Source organism: Anolis carolinensis, chromosome 5 (genome assembly GCF_035594765.1).
Source record: "Anolis carolinensis isolate JA03-04 chromosome 5, rAnoCar3.1.pri, whole genome shotgun sequence".
Taxonomy (NCBI): Eukaryota; Metazoa; Chordata; class Lepidosauria; order Squamata; family Dactyloidae; genus Anolis; species Anolis carolinensis.
The window spans coordinates 88712871-88733632 of NC_085845.1; the positions used below are offsets into that span (position 1 = coordinate 88712871).

Sequence of the window (20762 nt, forward strand, 5' to 3'; positions counted from 1 at the left end):
GTAGATCAATAGGTACCGCTCTGGCAGGAAGGTAACAGCATTACATGCAGTCATACCGGCCACATGATCTTGGAGGTGTCTTTGGACAATGCCAGCTTTTCAGCTTAGAAATGGAGACAAACACCAACCCCCAATTGGACATGACTAGTCTTAATGTCAGGGGAAACCTTTACCTTTACTTTTAGTTGAAATGGCTATTCCTTTCTGGGCTTAGTACTAAATACTGGTCTCAGGGGTTTTTTTGTTTGTTTGTTTGTTTCCTTCTTGGGCTGGCAGGGTCATCTCAGCAGTGATGTTGGAAGTCACCTTTGTTTATTGTGCCAGGGGACTTACAAATTCATCACACAGAGCTTTTTTAGCATCCCAGGACACTTCCCTACCAGTCCAGCAATAGGTGGACACACTGCCCATTGCATAATGTCTTCCAACAGTGCCCCCACCTACAACCGGAATGGAAGCATCCTAGGAAGCCAGCAAGGATCTGCAATGCTTTAGTGATGCTTCCCCCATGTGATGGGGGAAGTGTTACTGCAATGAAGTTGCCCCTCATTCCTGCTGTTTCGTTACAGAGGCCCCCATGTGATGAAGTCCTTCAGCATCCATGCCTGTCAGAAGCAGCTCAGAGCTTTCTTCCAATTGAATTCCAAAGAAGCTGCCTTGGTTCTGAATCAGTGGCTGTTATCAGTAATGGAATGGACCAGGATACATAAATTTAACCATAATCCAGACAAGATTAGTCACATGACTCCCTTTTTCAAACAGCTCTTTTGGGTACCTATTCATTTCCAGGCACAATTCAGTGCTGGTCATGACATACAGTTTTAGGGCAGCTTACATGAAAGACTCCTTTTATAATCTTGTCAGAGTCTTATTTGAGGTAAGACTTTCTCTCTGTTCTTCCATCATCAAAAGTATGTTTGGTGAAGACAAGTATGTTTGATGAGGCCTTTTCAGTGGCTGTTCCCATACCATATGCGGCTAGGCTGGTCCCTCTCTGCTTTCCTTTTGCTAGTAGAGCAGTAGGCAAATACCTTATTGTTCATGAATGTTTTTAATGAACAATTGCTTGCAGGAAGCCTTCTGATTGTGGGAGGATTTTCTAGTTTGTCTTTTGGCATGCTTTTTAAAATAACTTTACAGTATTTAATTTATCATTTTAGTATGACAATCTTTTAGTTGTGTTTTAATTTCACTGCTACATTTTAAAATTTATTTTTAATTAATTAATTCAAATATACATACATTGCTACATTTTAGCTAATTTTGTTTTATTGTTTGAGAGCCACTTTGGGTCCCACACTAAAGGAAAGGTGGCATTTAAATGCTATAAATAAATTAGATAAGGAAAAGCTGGACCAGACATTCTTGAATCTGTCTTAGAATCATTTCACACTCTCTTCTAAATTTTGCTGCCTTTTAGGACCTTTTCACATGGGGAAAATTCCCCGTCCTACCACACTTCACCAACACAGCCGGCATGAAGCCTGCCAGATCTCATCACATGACATCACTTCTGGCAGGGCTCTGTACCAGCTGTGTCAGTGAAGTGTGGTAAGAGCGGGAAATTTGAACACAGGAGGCTACCCGTGTTCAGATAGAAAATCATGGGGACAGTGCAGGTGAACGCCGGAAAGATGAACTTTCCAGCTTGGGATGGGCAAGCAGGTGATACAGTTGATACAGGGCACTGGGCGATGGATTCACCCTGCTGCCCCACAATTTGTCCTGCTGGCCCCCATATCAAGGACCCCAAATGTGACGAGGTCCTTAGCCATAGTCCACCATGATAAAGACATACTGTACTTTCTGTTAATACAATAATATTCCATATATCCAAGCAAAAATGTCCACAATGACTAGCACCTTAGAGACTAAGAGAACAAAGTTGAAAGAATAAGCTTTTGTAGACTTTTACTTCCTCAGAGTTCTATGAAAGATTATGCAACTTTGTTATCTCAATCTCTGAGGTGCTGCAAGATCCCTTAGCATACTGATATTCCAGACTTACAGCTACGTCTTTGAATGACCAGCATATTTATATTAATTATACTAATTTATACTATGTAACAAAGCCATACAGCGCCTCTGTTTTATCATAAAACCTACATTCAAGGTCCTGCAAATGAAGGCAGGCCTCTGGTAAAGATCTCTTATGGAAGTGGCTTCAAATAATGCAGATTGAACTGTATTGACCTGGATTATATGAGACTACACTGCCATATAATCCAGTTCAATCTGCATTATAATGCGGCCTATATTAACTATGAATATGGAACTAAGAAGAACTGAATTTAATATAATAGTGATTTTGGCACATTTCGTGTCTTTATTCACTGACTATAAGACTTATAACAGTTTGCTACCAAATTTGGCAGAGATCCTTAATGACATTTTTGAATAAATATTCAAATTCAATTTAAACAAAGAATATTGAGAACATTGTATGGTGAGCACAAAAAGGAGCTTGAGCTTGCTGGTGGAAAGGAGAGATTGAGATACGAGGGTTATCCAGAAAGTAGATTACATTTTGGAATTAAAAATGAACAAAGTATAGAAGAAAACATTTACCATATGCAGTTGAAAGCCACACCCAAATACCACTGCTCAACATAGTCGTCATTCAAATCTAGGCACTTATCATAGCGATGAATGAGCTTGGCAACTCCTTCCCCACAAAATTCTGCCGCTTGCATCCTCAACGCAGCATTTTGGCACCGATGCGCAGCTGCGGAACAGGGGTGACCAGCTAGTTGAGGATGCAAGCGGCAGAGTTTTGTGGGGAAGGAGTTCCCAAGCTCATTCATCGCTATGGCAAGTGCTTAGATTTGAATGGCAACTATGTTGAGAAGTGGTATTTGGGTGTAGCTTTCAACTGCATATGGTAAATGTTTTCTCCTATACTTTGTTCATTTTTAATTCCAAAATGTAATCTACTTTCTGGATAACCCTCGTATTAATATAATATATTAATATAAAAATAAAAGGGCATTCCAAGTTACAACATGCAAATAAACGTTATACAAGGGCTAATCAGAGTTTGAGGATTTGTGGATCAATGAACTGAAGAGATATAAAGAATGGAGCACTCATCTTTTTCAGCCAATCTCTTAGCTGTAGATAGCTAATTCTATTTACATCTCAGGTTATCTGAAGAGATTTTTCCCCAGTCAGAGTTTATATCCTATTTAGAGACAGCTTAATAAAGAATATGTAACTCAGGCCTCTATAATAATAGTATATTCATGCATTAAAGCATAGAAAAGTATCTGTCACTGATGCTGTTTTGAGTCAAAAGCAGCAGTTAAGAAAAAAAAACCCTTTTCTGGAAAGATGCGAAATTAATAAAAACAGATTCCATAAGCACTAAGGACAAGACAAAGAGTGAGAATCAGGCATTAAATTGTAACATTAGAATTGTAAAGCTGAGTTGGGACCAAAATCCAAGAGAGTGCTCATTACTGTAACTTAACAGTATTTTCATGTTTATGGATGTGATCATTTGCAGAGAGATCAGCTGTGTGCACATTAATATTCATGAGCTGGGCCAGCTTCAGAATTAACTTGAAAATGCAAGGAAAATTTATATTCATGAGCATGATCAGATAAGGACTAAGTGGCAAAAGATAGAGAAATTCAGGTTCCCAAAACTGACCCTGACCAGATCTCAAACTACTCACACAAAAATTAAAATTAGTGCATGATATGAGGGGTTTTTTTTCTGGAAGAAAGCAGATTGAGGGCACTATAGGACCAAGCTTAATTCTAAACATTGCTACATTAATAATTGATTGCACAAACAATGAAGCTTAATTATGATACTGATAAACAGCTATTCCTTTCATTCTACTTTAATCAGTCATAAATTCATTCCTAATATCCAAAAATAGCACAGTCATGCTAGGCAACAGCTGGCATTCAGTTAATTGGAACAGAACAAGGTTTTATTTGTCAGATGGAGCATTATCACTTTTTCTTTGTCTTTTCTGATGGTGTTTCGAAGCTGGAGGTAAACAGGTTGCAAAGCTGGCAAACTATACATTCATTAACAAAGGATTAAAGAAAAAGGGGCCTCGAAAAGGTAAACATGCATGCAAAAAAATTGCTTCTCCTATTATGAATTCTCTGAACAGCCGCTTTCAGAATGTAGCATCATTTATTCATAAGAGCTCTTGGCTCCTGTTTACGTGGGAGCCATAAGAAATTCAAATTGAAGCAGACAGGCTCAGCTTAGCTCTCAAACAAAGCTAGAGCACTATGATACAAAGGTTTATACCTCAAACAGCATCCTGAGGTCTTACTAATGTGGGAGTTAATACGAGCACAAAACTAAAAAATCAATGTGTATCTCACATAATTCTGACTGTATTAGAGGGAAAAGGTTCACCAGTAAGCCTCACAATATCATTTTTAAAGGCTCAAGAATGTTCTTGTTAGATAGAGGTAGGTAGAGAAGGGGTTTTTTGTTTGTTTGTTTGTTTTGTTTTTTAAGGAAATAGTCTTGGGAGTAGGACTGCAATTCTGAGATATAGCATTTTGAAATTAATAATAAAATCAAAACTTCATCCCTCCCAAGGGACAGGAAGTCACTAAATTGGGTGGTGTGGGAAGAGGGGAGAGTATAACCAAATATGAATATTGTATAGATGTTAGGAAACATTGTAGTGGGTCATGCATATAGATTTGTTTCACTGTTTTTTATGAACATGTAAATTGAAAATTTAAAAAAGCAGATTGACTTAAAAAATCATATTTCTGACTGCCACCAAGAGATGTAAGTGTATAGCTATAACTTTTAGAGGGAGGGAGGACAGGAAATATGGATATATATATATATATATATATATATATATCCATAAGAATGAGCAATTTCCACACATGTTAAAGGTTTCCTAGATTGTTCTCCACAGACAAGTATGTTCATTACCATATTTCTTTAAAAAAAACATTTCCATCTAATTTCTAATTCAAAGTTCTCGGGATTTCTGGAAATAGGGGGGTTTTTTTAGTGATAACTTTGTCACTGGATTTCTAAAATACCAAGAGTTTCCTCTATGTAGCATATGTGTGTGTGTGTGTGTGTGTGTGTGTGTGTGACACAGACACTCAAAACTCTTTTATTCTCCTTCGAGAAAACAATGTCAACAATAAGGATAGAAACAATATGAATAAGATGGAAAAATGTCAAAGATTTTGCAGTTTTTGCCTTATATCCTAAATACTCTGAGGAAAATATTATGTGCAGAACTACATGCTGCTTTGCATGGCAACTATTGGGTTTTGTGCAATAAAACACATCTTTGGGCTCCTCTACTCCATATTTTCAAATAGCCAAGTAGAATTGGGTTTTTTTGTTTTGTGGAATATTGCTGTTTCTTTGCACAGCAACTATTTGCATAAAATAATCTTCAATGTAAAAATGACACTAAAGGCTGCAACAGAAGGAAAACCTATCTAGTCTAGGATTGTGCTTCCATGATGGTTAGACAGTTAATTTTGAGAAATCCACCAGTAGGTTTTGCACACAATGTTCTGGTATATTATTATGATACTTTCAGCCATATAAAGAGAAGGATCGAGAGGGGAGATGAGGCAGTAGAGTGCTGGACTTTAACCAGGGGGATTTGAAATCATTCCTATTCAGCCATAATACTCACGGCACTATATGACTGCAATACTCTCACAATCTCCCAGCTCAATCCCCAAGAGATTGTCATGAGAAATGGTAGAAATTCATAATTACATAATACAAGCTCCTTGTATAAAGGGAAGTATGTAAACATTATTAGTAATCAATATAACAAAGGTACCAGAATGTAAAAACTCACAGAACTAAGAATGAATTTTAGTCTTAGGATCCTTGAATATGCTGCAAAACTTTTGAAATTGATTTCTCAAAGCAATTTCTCTGCCATGTCCTCCATCCTACCCAAAATTAAAAGTTGTACAATGTGCAACTTTTTAGTTCTACAGTTGTTATTTCAATTTATGCTTTGAAAAACATAACCTAAACCCTTATTAATCTGGCAAACTACTTTTGTACTCTTTCACACAACGTACTGGCTGAAAGTAAAAATTTAGTAGAATGGGAATTCCTAGCAATGTTCAATGAACAAGAAACAAGACATAAATAACACCAGACAAGTGTTGCATTGTTGTAATTGAATCAAAACTGATTGAAAATGACACAAAATCCTATGCAGCATTTGCAAGATTTTTAATTAAATGGTCATAAAACCTTTTTAAGGATAATTTCTAAAAGCATTTCTCCAAGCAATCACAGCATAGTAGTTCCCTGTCTTGCAAAGGAAAGACAAAGAAATAACTCCTTCCAATAGTAGCAAGTGGCCTCCACACAGGGCAATAAACCCTTCCATGTTTGGATTAAAGAAACTATCCAAGGTGCTGAAACTATGTAGTGGATAGTGCATAGATGACTTTTGTGGCTTTAAAAAAATCCCTGAGCATCATGGATATCTGCCAAGTGTTGGATTTCTTCAGCCTTTTTTGTCCTGATTAGCAGTAGGGTGAAAGGATTAATATATTTTGTTCCTAGAGGCACATGTTAAATTGGCCAACTCTTCCTATTCCTTAAAATAAATATTTGTTTGGCATGAGAAATGTTTTAGAGTGGTTCCCAGAAGCACAAATTAAATTGGTCCACTCTTCCTATTCCACACAATCCAACTCACTTGACAACTGAACTTGTTTCAACCTAATGGACTTCATGAACAAGAAATTGCTCAAAGCTTAATCATGAACAATTCCATGGAAGAATAACAATGGAAAATATCCGAACAGCCAATATGGATATGCTCAAGAAAGATGTGAAAATAAAAAAGAGCATGTTTAAAGAATAGAAGGAAGGATCCCAAAGAATATTCCCGAACAAGGAAAGATGTTCCTTGCCACATGAACACCTCAATCCTATAAGGAGTTTGTGAATCTGGTTTGTGAATCTGGTGGCTCCAGGAGACCCCATTCTAATACTTGAATTAATCCTTCAAGATATAAGAATAAGGGGGTGGGGACAGGGAGACAGACAACTCTTAGTGTATGGAACAGTCTTATTACTGCAAAACCCATGTGGGACATTTCACTTAGAAATGAAAAGTTCACCATGATACATAAAGTCCCTTGGTGCAAAAAGGTGGGGTAGCAAATGAATAAATAAATAGTTCATCTGGATGAAGTTTCCCCTTCTCAGTCTCATTGCTATCATAATAAACGCACACAGAACCCGACAGATCATATATAACTCTGCCTATGGAATCTAATAAAAAGGAAAGCGGTTTTTAAAGTAGCTTAAATAAAATTATTTATTATTTAGTGTATTTGAAATTATTTTGAGTGTTTCAAATATAAAGGTAGCTTACCACAGTTTTAAAACACCCTCAAAACTATAAACTAACACCACCAAAAGGTTAAGAAAGATGTGACTGCTATATACACATAAATATTGGAGTAAGTTTTGTTCAGTGCAAATGAATGTGTTTTTGAGTTGGCTTGTAAAGGACTGTACTATAAAACCAAGTAATTAGTAAAAAAAATGACCTAACAACCAATCTAATTATACGATTAGACGATTCTTTCAGTATCTGAGCCTATGGGTGTCTGCCTCCTACAGAATGGAAAAAGTGGAAAAAGAAATTTATTGGAAGATTCTGAGAGTTTAAGAACCATACCAAATTATTTCCTTTTATATATGAGAATATTCACATTTCCAGCTAATTAAAGTAATCAAATCTGGATTTCAGAAGGGTATGTCCACAAAATTAAACCTGATAGTCTGAGCAATAGATAAATGTGGCGTAGTAGCACTTTTCTAGGCTCAGCTGATGTCTGAACATCTAGGAGGAAACCTGGATCGAGGCATAATTCCAGAGAACAAAATGTCTTTGTGTAAAAATAACACTATTCCATCTAAAATGGCAAGCCACGAAACAAAGCAATTATCCAGTACCTTAACTGCTGTACAAAATTCACAAAGTTCAAAGATGCAACTCCTTAACTTCTGACCAGACTGGGCTCCTTTCCTAGATCAATCCTTTCCCTGTTTTCATTCCAAACTAGAAAAACATGATGAAACAGGAGAGCTTCCAGAAATCTGACCATAGAACGACATTCCAAATTTTATTGACTGAATGGCTCAACTCTAGTTGGGTCTGGCAAATGGAGTTAAGCCCTAAGCCTGCACTCTTAAATGTCAAAATTAGAAGCCATTCTGCTTGGCTAGGCAAAACAAGTGAATCAGAACAGAAAGAGCCTGACATATTGTTTACTCCATCTCTCATGGTTCCAGGACAAAGCAAGAAGGTCCTGAGACAAAACAAGACAGAAAATAATTGAAGGTAAAAGCCACCTCTATATTAAATGGCTGGTGTATATGGAAGAATAAGCATACAATAGTTTAACTTTTTCTCCTCTTGCTTCAATATCCTTATAATAAACAATATTCTGTTTATAGTATAGATATGTTATTCTGTCACTATTCTACTCTTCACCAGACACTTTTAGAATAATAAAATTGTCCTAACATTGCAGCTAAAGCCACATCAATTTCTGGTCCCTGCAAGTAAAAAACATTGCTATGGATCTAGTACAGTGGTTCTTAACCTGGGGTCCCCAGATGCATTTGGCCTTGAACTCCCAGAAATCCGAACAGTTGGTAAACTGGCTGGGATTTCTGGAAGTTGTAAGCCAAAACACCTCAAGATCCACAGTTTGAGAATAACTGATCTAGTACAAAAAGAAAATAGCTTTACTATATAACAAGGAAAATGCTACTGTTTATCACCAAGCAAAGTGTAAGCTACAGAAATTATATGCAAGTATGGAACAACCAATTCTTAATTTTGAATGTAATGCAAAGAAAGGGATCATTTAGCACTTTAGAGTCTGAGATAACAACATTAGTGTAAGCTTTGTACAGTAACATTGTATCCACATTGAAGAATTACAGCAGTTTGACATCACATTAACTGCCATGGCTCATGCTATGAAATTCTGGGATTTCTTTGGTTCCACAACAAACTTCAAATCCTGGGATTCCATAGGATGAAACTACGACAGTTAAAGGGATACTGAATTGCTATAAATTTTGTTTGGCTATAAATTTCATTTGCAAATTTCACTGTGTCAGCTCAGGTCTACCGTCTTTAAAGATTTCAGCAGGGATCCCATCAGGTCTGCTGGTTTTGTTCTTTTTTGTTGGCTGATGGCATTGCTGCCTTTCTCCAAACTAGGCAGTGCTGCATGCTCATCCCTGGTTTGTTATTGCAGGATTTGTGAGAGAAGTCTATAAGGCTACTTTCTGAGATGCTATGTCTTTGAATGTAATGGAATTGATAAACATATTGTTAAGATTCAGTTTATAATGATAGTCAACTTTAGTCACCATGTAAAAAAGACTTCCCCTTGATATTAAGTCTAGTTGAGTCCAACTCTGGAGGGTGGTGCTCATCTCCATTTCTAAGGTGTTGACTGTAGACATGGTCATGTGGCCGGCATGACTGCATGGAGCACTGTTATCTTCTCATCGGAGCGGCACCTATTGATCTACTCATATTTGCATGTTTTCAAACTGCTAATTGGTAAAAGTTGGGGCTAACAATGGGAGATCACCCTGTCCAGCGGATTGAAACCATCAACCTTCCGGTCAGCAAGTCTGCAGCTTAGTGGTTTAACCTGCTGTGCAACCACGGCCCCATGAGGAGGCATCAAACTTTGCAGGAAGCATGGCTGTCTCCTATCCCTAGCACAACCATTTTGTTAACAAATATTTATCATAATAAAAGATAGAACTGATTATGATAGTTGCTCAACTCTCCTGCATGCAGTCCTTTGTTATTTGAATAAAATTGTAAATTAAGACAATTTAGAATGCATCAGAAACCTGTTAATATTAATCTGGTAGGAAATTGCTTTACACTGGAAATCTTCTAAATCTTTATTAATTGTAGAATGTTATAAGCATGCCTGGGCAATAGCATTTTACATTAAGATTGCATACTACAAAGGAAAAATGTGCTCTACATATTTATAGATATATTAAATGCATACATAAATCAATGGAATATAATGTTTAAAGATAACATACAGGTTTCTATACTTTCTTTCTCGTGCAAAAATTTTTAATTAAGTTTTTTGTTGAACATATTTCTGTTTTAGTGTGCATCTGCACTGTATAATTAATGCTGGCCACTCTAACAATCATTGTTTAATGCTATGGAATCATGGGAGTTGTAGTTTTACAAGGTCTTTAGCATTCTCTGACAAATAGAGCTGAAGCCTCACCAAGCTACATTTTCCATGATTCACAGCATGGGAAACATGGTACTTAAAGTGGCATCACACTGCATTCATTCTAATGCAGATGCATCCTTACTTTATATGCCTTTGTTTTCTTTTAATCACTAACTTTTTTATTAATTTTTTTACTTGTTTCTTTCTATTCCAGACTGGCTATTTGTGTAGAAAATAAAACAAAACAATATAGCTACTAGCCACAGTCAAATATCTCTCTGTGATCTCTGCATATAAAATACTTGATATATTGCAGTGATGGCTGTATTAATCTGGTATAATTGGCATCAGATGTCATAGTGATGTAGCTCGAGAAATTAATCCTTTAGGAAATCTATAATATCTGACAACATTTATCATATCAAGTTGTTACAGGCTAAGATTAATGATCGCTTCAGCAATAACCTTTGTAACTTAGCATCCATCTCTGGAGGGGAAACTCACATAAATAGTTAAATTAATGGTGTCAAATTTCTAATCCACACTAGCCCATGGGTTTGAGATATGTAACAATGTTAATGCCACTGTACAAGTAAACCAGCTCTTACAGCTCTAAAAATATTATAAGAAATGCACCCCAGAGAAGTGTTGATGGCATCTGAGTTCTGCCAGAATGGATATTCCTGGAGAATCTGTAAGAAAATTCATCTTGCCGTATTTTGACTTCCAACAGAATGTCTTCTTCTCAAATAGCTGCAAGACAGGGTTGGAGCCTAATAACTAGCAGACCAACACAAGACATCAGTTTCTCCCTGTAGCAACCAATGATTTTTTTAAAATACATATACTTGAAGATTCCCTTTTGAGAACATTATTTTGAAAATCCAATCGGACCCGTAACAAATTCCCTCATTAAGCATATAACACTGGTTCCAGGGGGAACATGATGACAGCCAGATGCACTCACCCAAATCCACTGCAACACCACTTTGGTGTCCAGACAGCCTAGCTGAGTCAAAACCATATCTGGCCCCACTGGGACATCCTCAATCCATTTCAGCTCAATCCACTATGTCATCCTTTCTGCTCCCCAGCAGTGATGAAGTTTGCTTTGAGGATATGGCCATTGCCTGTTGTGTTTTTGGTGTCCTAATCGGGTGCCCGCATAATCAGCAATGAGGGAATACAGCAACTTACTCCTTCTTGTTGGTCATGCAGATACCCTGTTTTGACATACACAGATGCAATCATGACACCCGTGCATTTGCAGTGAGCTCTATGGCCAATGGAGAGCAGTGGCAGAGACAAAGGGGTGAGCCACCCCCTTATTCTATGCTAACAGCTCCAGGGAAAAGGTCATGGGGAGCAGTATCTGTCTGGATGGTGGACTGAGCAGAATTGGACCGAATCTAGATTTCCACACAGCCACAAAGACCGGATCAATATTGTATACATTGAATGAAGAAGGCGGGGCCAGGAAGACATCTTTCCACCATGTCTCCTGTATCAATTTAACAATATAATAATATATAATACTCGTATTATACTATACTAATATTGTAATATATTGTATACACATATAATATTGATAATAATATTATAGTATAATGCAATATAATAATACACTATTATAATTTTATATTTATATTACATGTAATATTACTAATAATATTTCAATATAGTTGTATAGTACAATATAATAATATATAATGCTTATATAGTACTTATATTGTGCTATACTAATAATATAATATATTGTGTGTGTGTGTGTGTGTGTGTGTATATATATATATATATATATATATATATATATATATATATATAAAACTTGTAAGCCGCCCTGAGTCCTCTTCGGGGTGAGAAGGGCAGGATATAAATGTTGCTAATAAATAAATATACCAGATCTAGAGTGCATTGAAGTGCATCATATGACCTTACACTGACCATGTAATGCAGTTTCAAAGTGTATTACATGGCAATGTGGATGTGGCCAACGTCTTGTATAGTGGAGCCAGATTCAAGGTGACTTCACTTTTTTATCTTTGTAGATAAGCCCTAGGCTTATAATAATTTTGAAGAATACTACAGTAGACTCTCAATTAACCAGCACCCATGGGAATTGATAGATGCAAAATAAATATAGATTCTGGTTGCTTGAGAGAAATTATTAAACATTAGATCTAACGAATACTACACCGCATACCATAGCATAACATAAACTCTTTATTGACTTGATATTAGTATTAAAATACAGTAATTAAAACCAAATAAAACCAAAGTTAACTTAATGAAACACATGTTTACTGTATTATACATGTATTTTAAATTTTATTAAAAGTATCATTTCTTAGATTTTTTGCTGGATGCTTGAGAGTTCCGGTTGCTTGAGTTCTGGTTAACTGAGAGTCTACTGTACCTAGCTTTTACACAGGGCTTACCAAGTGTTCAAAGTTTCTCACATGGCACATCTTTGTAATCTTTGGAACAGCCTTGAAAAGTAGATCAGTGTTCTTAATCCTTACTGCAGAGGGGAGATTGTGAAAAATCTGTTGCTCTAAGTCACTTTTTATGTCTGATAGCCCATCATACTGTTATATCAATGTTATTATTCTATTTCAACATCCCTGACAACATTCTATGGAATTCTGGAGTTTGTAGTTTAGTGAAGCCTGAGAGGTCACTGGCTGAGAATCCTAAATATCCTGCATAGGATTTCATATTATTTTACCTTGGTCATTGAAATGGAATAATGGTGCTATAACAGTGAAATGTGACAGGGGCCTAAAGTAAATCAAACCAAGCTTCTGAGTATTTCTGAGATTTCAAAAAGGGTTTTTTCAAGCTTTTTTTCAAAGACATTTTTCCAAAGACACACACACACATATATGATTTACACTCTTTTGTCCAATTACCCCAACAGAAAACTGTCCTCATCATGCCTCCTATTTTCACACAAAGATGCATCATTTAGTGTCAATCAACTAGATTTCTGCAGAAAAGCAACACTGGAGATGATTCTGGTCATACTGTAAAGGAAACCCCATCCTGAGATGTAAACATTCTGTGTCATCCTTGGGCGATTTGACAAAGCATAGCAGATGCTTTCAGCACAGTCTTTTCAAATATCCTTTGTGCAACTCTGAGACATAGTAAGTTTAGTCTAAACCTCCTCCCTGTCACAAATCCCAAATTCCCATGGCAGAGTAGAGAGAAACAAAGAGCAACAGTGATTCTCTTTTTTCCCCCTGGGCAGAATATAATTATGGGTGGAATCCAGGCTGGTATTAGACATGGCTATTTTTAGCTCTTCATGATCTCGACTCATGCTTCATACTGTCAGCAAAGGCAGGGTATTAGGTACAAAGCCATGAATCTAAATGCAAAAAGCTTATAGGTCTTTAAAACGAGCCCCACAATCACAACCTACAACCATAATTTACTAATCTACTTGATCGGGTGGATAAGGTATTTTTGTAAAAAAAAGAAAAGAAAAGAAAAGGTTTTATCACCACAAAGTACATTCAAAGCAACCATATATATAGCTCGTGACTACAGTATAATTGTATTGCAGCTGCAAAATAAAATACGGTGATTAAATAGGAAAAGGAAAAAATGAATGCACCCTATTCTGCACAGTATTAATATCAGACTAATTTTGGCACATCTACATCCCTTCTCCCACTTTTAGAAATATAGACTGATAACTCTTATAATTATTTCTGAAATGCAGTCGTTTTTGTCAAGGTTAGGATGCATGTGTACTGTAAAATTAATGCAGTTTGACATGTCACTGTAGCTGCCGTGGTTTAACGCACTGGAATCATGGGTATTGTAGTTCTGATATCTCTCCCCACACTACCAATCACAGGATCCCACAGCAATGAGCCATGGAAGTTGAAGTAGTGTCAAACTGCATTAATTCTACAATGTAGCTGTGGCGTAGGTGGTTAGTAGCCAGCTGCAATAAATCACTACTGACTGAGAGGTCATGAGTTTGAAGCCAGCCTGGGTAGGATTGAGCTCCCGACCATTAATATCCTAGATCATTGTTGACCTATGCAACTCGAAAGATACAGTAGAGTCTCACTTATCCAAGCTAAACGGGCCGGCAGAAGCTTGGATAAGCGAATATCTTGGATAATAAGGAGGGATTAAGGGAAAGCCTATCAAACATCAAATTAGGTTATGATTTTACAAATTAAGCACCAAAACATCATGTTATACAACAAATTTGACAGAAAAAGTAGTTCAATATGCAGTAATGTTATGTTGTAAATATTGTATTTATGAATTTAGCACCAAAATATCACGATATATTGTAAACATTGACTACAAAAATGGCTTGGATTATCCAGAAGCTTGGATAAGCAGGGCTTGGATAAGTGAGACTCTACTGTAGTTGCATCTGTCAAGTAGAAAATTTAGGTACCGTTTGGCCCAGTTTGTTCTTGCTAATCCTTGCTTGGTTTTAAATTACATTTTATTATATTTGGCTACTATTTTAGTATGTTATTATATTACTGTGTATAATTGTGTTTTATCCTGATGTATTTTATCTGCTGATGATGTGTAATTATGTATGTATTTTATTTCGGTTTGTTGTAATTAACTGGGCTTGGCCCCATGATAGCCACCCCAAGTCCCTTCAGGGAGATGGGGGCGGGCTACAAAAATAAAGTTTTATTATTATTATTATTATTATTATTATTATTATTATTATTATTATTATTGACACAATGACATAGTATAATACAGCAAACAAGGAAGATATGCTGGATTTCATATCACAAAATCACAAGTTGAACACTTCCCAAGCGTTTAGGACTGTGTGATGTATTTTCGGATGATGCGCGCAGATCCCAGTATGGTGGCCTTTTGCAGTTGGCAGATCGTAATTTTGTCAATGTCTATTGTTTCCAAATGCTGGCTGAGATCTTTTGGCACGGCACCCAATGTGCCCATCACCACCGGGACCACCTGCACTGGTTTCTGCCAGAATCTTTGAAATTCAGTCTTGAGGTCCTGATAGCGGCTGGGTTTTTCCTGTTGTTTTTCATCAATTCGACTGTCACCTGGTATGGAGACATCAATAATCCAAACCTTTTTCTTTTCCACAACTGTGATGTCTGGTGTGTTGTGTTCCAGAACTTTGTCAGTCTGGATTCGACAGTCCCACAGTATCTTTGCGTGTTCATTTTCCATTTTCTTTGCAGGTATGTGATCCCACCAGTTTTTTACTGCTGGGAGGTGGTGCTTGAGGCATAAGTTCCCATGGATCATTTGGGCCACATAACTGTGCCTCTGTTTGTAGTCTGTCTGTGTGATCTTTTTTACAGCAGCTGAGGATATGATCAATGGTTATTATTATTATTATTATTATTATTATTATTATTATTATTATTATACCGCCTTATGTGGGGAGGCTAATGTAGCTAATTTATAACACCATAAAAACTTTCAGCAGTGTGTGGAAGAGTGAGGAAGTACTCCATCAAGGACTCGGTGTCACAAGTGGATGATGAAACACACAGCTCCCCCGTGGCCAGAATTGAGCATACCCTCATGAAGCTGGAAGCTGGAAAATGTTAAATTGCCTCTGTGTCTGTATGTCATATGCCTAATGGCATTAAATGTTTGCCATACATATGTGCATTGTTATCCACCCTGAGTGCCCTTCAGAGTAAGATGGGAAAATATAAATATAGCAAATAAATAAATAAATAAATACATTTAGAGACAACAAAGCCAGATAGCCAACCTCTAGAACAGTGATTCTCTACCTGTGGGTCCCCAGGTGTTTTGGTATACAACTCCCAGAAATACCTGCCAGTTTACCAGCTGTTAGGATTTTTGGGAGCTGAAGGCCAAAACATCTGGGGACCCACAGGTTGAGAACCACTGAAAGTGACTCTCCTTTTAAAAATGATTTATCAAGCAATTACACACACAACCCAGAACTTTTCAAGAAGCAATGTTTGCCTAATATTTTCATCTCTTAGAAAATAGCATTGCCATAAGGTTGCAAATTCTGGCACCTCAAATGGTGCGTCTGAGAGTTGTACACAGATTCACTAAAATTAGCCTGGTATTTCCTACAGCAGAATATGAACAACAGGTGTACACTGTTCGACATATGTATTTTATGTCCCAACAGAGTTATGAGAAGTGAATACACAGCATTTTAAAAAGAGACACACATCAATCATACATGTTTTTCCATCTCTTACAAAATAATGTTGTCATAAGGTTGAAAATTCTGGCACTGCAAATTGTGTGCCTGAGAGAAGTTTCATACATTACAGAGCAGCCGTGCTTAGCACAGATGCGCCAGATTTAGCCTGATATTTCCTACCCTAAACACAAAGTATGAACAACAGGTGTACATTATTCAACACCTGGACTTCAAATCCCATTAGAGATCTCTGGAGTGAGTCCGCTGCATTTTTAAAAATAGACACACATCTATCAAGTATGTGTTTGCTACTAGAAAAATCAAGTGGCAAGCACTATTGCTGAATAAAACAAGCAGCTATTTTGAGAATGGGCAAAAAACTTGTCAAAACACTTGTCATAACCTTTAGCACCAGGTTCAATAAAGTAACAATGATATTGTTTAAATAAACTTGAGAATGGAGTTCATTTTTCCTATGAGAATAAACATTTCAAAAAAACAGAACCATTAACACCTGAACACTTCCTGGAAAAAAATAAAACAGAAGTCTAAAACCAGGAATAACTCTAAAAATAAATTTTCCTGGATACAGGTGACTTGGCCACGGTGGTCCACACCATAATTATATCTAGAATGGATTAGTGTAATGCACTCTACATGGGGCTGCCTTGGGGACTTCTACTCCCACAATTTCTAACAGCCTCGGCACACCTTCCTCAGCAGCAGCGGCTCCCTCCTGCTAGGTCTTACTTTCGGGGGATGTCTTATATTTGGCAAGTCACCAAAACCTCTACTAGGTCTTATTTTCAGGGGATGTCTTATTTTCAGGGAAACACGGTAGAAATACCTCTTCCTTTATATGCCTTCCCAGATATTCAGATCTGCTGGCTCTTTGCTTTGTTCCACCAACAATATACTATGAAGTAATAGCCTATCTAGAAACACAACAGAGTATCTGCAGATTGTGTAATTACCTGCTCCGGAGACCTGACTGGCCCTAATAATGGCTTCATTCTAGCCCCATCTCGACCAAATCTGTATATGCACAGAGCCAGTGTGGTGTGTGTGTGTGTTGGACTACGACTCTGGATATCAGGGTTAAATTCCCCTCTCAGCCCTGGAAATCAACATTCTCAGCCCCAGTAAACCCCATGATAAAGTTACTTTAGGGTTGCCATACCTCAAAAAACGCAGAAATTCAACAACAGGAATTTATTAAATTGTTCTAAATTCAATTTTCTTTGTATGGTACTCTAAGATCCTGTGACAGAGAGGCCAAAACACCTGGAGACCCATATTGAGGTGGTGCCATGTGGTTTGTTGGAGTCTTTGAGAAGAAATGGTTTTGGAGGAAATGGTTTGGCTTCTCTTGTGATCAGACTACTATACTTAAAACAGGTTTGAGGCCAAGAAAGCCATTACCTTTACCACAGAACCTGGCCTCAAACCACTTGACAGCTTTCTTTATTTCCTGCAGAGATTTGCATCAGTACACCATAGGTATATGGAGGTGGGGAAAAAGGGGAAATGACAATTAGCAGCAGAGATAATCACTTACACCCTTCAGGGGATCTATTAGCCTCCCTGCTGCCCAGTCATATATTTAGGACATTTTGGGAGCCCCGGTTCTTGGATTCTTTAATGTGTTTCACCAAGGACAGGTGTCTACAATGCACACTGCATTTTGTGGAGCCCATTTCCCCCTGGATCCAGGATACACTAGCATATGCTGCAGCACATTTTATGGCTGAACTCAGACTTCCCTGAGACATTTTTAATGCAGTGGAAATCCTTAGATAAAAACTGCAGCATGCATTGATAGTGTAAGTCAGTGGTCCCCAAACTTTTTAAACAGGAGGCCGGTTCACGATCCTTCGGACCGTTGGAGGGCCGGACTATAGTCGGCCACCGAGCAATAATAATTAACAACAACAACAACAACAACAACAATAATAAAGAGGGTTGGAAGAGACCCTTTGGGCCATTGAGTCCAATCCCCTTGTGCCTTTTTGCGCCAAAAGCACAAGCAAAGCACCCCTGACAGATGGCCACCCAGCCTCAATGTTAATAATAATAATAATAATAATAATAATAATAATAATAATAATAATAATAATAATAAAGAGGGTTGGAAGAGACCCCTTGGGCCATTTAATCCAACTCCTTCTGCCTTTGTGCACCAAAAGCACAAGCAAAGCATCCCTGACAGATGGCCACCCAGCCTCAATGTTAATAATAAAATAATAATAATAATAATAATAATAATAATAATAATAATAATAATAATAAGGGTTGTAAGAGAAGAAGAGACCCCTTGGGTCATTTTGCCCAACCCCCTTCTGCCCTTGTGCCGTGGGGGCCGGATAAATAGCTTCGATGGGCTGCATCTGGCCCCCGGGCCTTAGTTTGGGGACCCCTGGTGTAGGTTTTATGGCCACCACAGTCTCAAGTTGAACTGCATTATATGGTCAGCGTAGAAGGGCCCTAAGATACAACTTAACCCATATGGTTTACCTGCATTAGAGTCTTCATCTACTGTATTTCCATACAAGCAATGATCAAAGACACAATAATTAAAGACATTTTGGTAAAAAGCCATTGTTCCTTCACATGAGCTAATTATATTATAGATGTTCAAGCTTTTGCTACTGATCCTCATGACAGCTAAAGACACCCATATTGAGTGTATGCACCTGGATTAGTATCTGATTTTTCTACATCCCAATTTGACACTGACCTTTACTAGAGCATTCATCAAAAAATGGATGGTACTTCAGCTTCTATTTGTGCATATTTCCATATGAATCTTTCTCTTTTTGAAACGCTCTACTTTGGCATCAGCTCAAAAGACATTTATTTTCATATTGATCTCCAATAGTCATATTTCACTTGTCATTTTTCATTGGCTCACATTTTACACTCAACTTCAGAAGGCAAAGAGATTTCACTTTAGCTGTCAGGTTTTATTGAATCTTTCCATATATTGGTGCAATGGGTTAAACCCTGGTGCCAGCAGGACTGCTGACCAACAGGTTGATTGTTTGAATCTGGGGAGAGTGGGTGAGCTCTCTCTGTCAGCTCCAGCTCCCCGTGTGGGGAAATGAGAGAAGCCTCCCCCAAGGATGGTAAAAACATTAAACATGTGGGCATCTCCTGGGCAATGTCCTTGCAGATGGCCAATTCTCTCACACCAGAAGTGATTTGCAGTTTCTCAAGTCACTCCTTACATGAAAAAAGGTAAATGTGATGATTTCATTTCCGCCTGTCATTTGCATTGTCCTCAATGCATCTGAATAAGCTACCATTAGTGTTTAATAATGATAGATTGATAATTCAACAGTTCAAAATCATTCAAGATGCTGCCCTTTCCATAACTAATCACTCCGCATCCAAAATTTCCCTGTCTCCACCAATGTGCAATAATGAAACTTAGAAATACTCTGAATTACACTCTTCAGTTGTCAGGATCCTCCACAGATCACAAGTCTTCTACAGACAGGAGAAGCCTTTTTATATCTAGATAACAAACCCTATACATAGCTTATGGGCCAGAATGGCTCAGAGATGTAAGGACTTCGTACTCCAAAAGAAAATACATAGGCTTACTATGGTATATGTGTAGCCAAAAAAGCATCTATAAATGCATATACAGATAGTTCTCTATACACTGGTGGCATGCCCAACTCAGCTGATTTTTGTAAATCGAAATGACTTCCAATTACAACCTTTAGTTTTGCCTAGGATTGTTATTTGATGAGAGGGAGATTGAGGTTTTAAGGGTAACCCAGTGACCCAATCTTTTCTCTTCTGCTTCAACACATAGTCTTGGAAGCATGTATATAGAAAAAGGGAGAAACTGCCAAGTTAGCTCTTGAATTATTGGCGAATGGATAAATGATCCATAATTACAACCCTTTAAAAAGTAATAATAATAATAATAATAATAATAATAATAATAATAATAATAATTTTATTTGTATCCCACCACCATCTCCTCCGGGAGGGGACTCAGGGCAGCTCACAGAAATATCAAATACAAAACAATAACAATATACAATACATCAATAAACAATAACATGCACCAATTGTAATATTTGCACATTAACCAAAAAGAATAAAAACACACTTATTAAAAACATAGAATTTAAAAACAGTGAGGTTGTAATAGTAGATTAGCAAAGTGCACATTATAAGTTGTAAACTCAAAACATAGATAAAGTTCTACAGATTCGTTTGAGGTCAATTTGGGATTAGAGGAGCCCTGAGGTATTGTCAGATAACCAGGAGAAATGTGACCAATGCAGGAAAGGTCAAGGAATATAGTTATGGTTATGATGGGGATGGGCAA

The 20762-nt window shown here is 37.3% G+C and overlaps 1 protein-coding gene across 5 annotated transcripts in view; it reads right to left on the reverse strand.

Annotated features, from left to right (window-relative positions):
* The window catches only part of cacna2d1 (calcium voltage-gated channel auxiliary subunit alpha2delta 1), a 574720-nt gene that overhangs the window by 185705 nt on the left and 368253 nt on the right, over positions 1 to 20762 (reverse strand). The gene's annotated exons all lie outside the window — the stretch shown is intronic.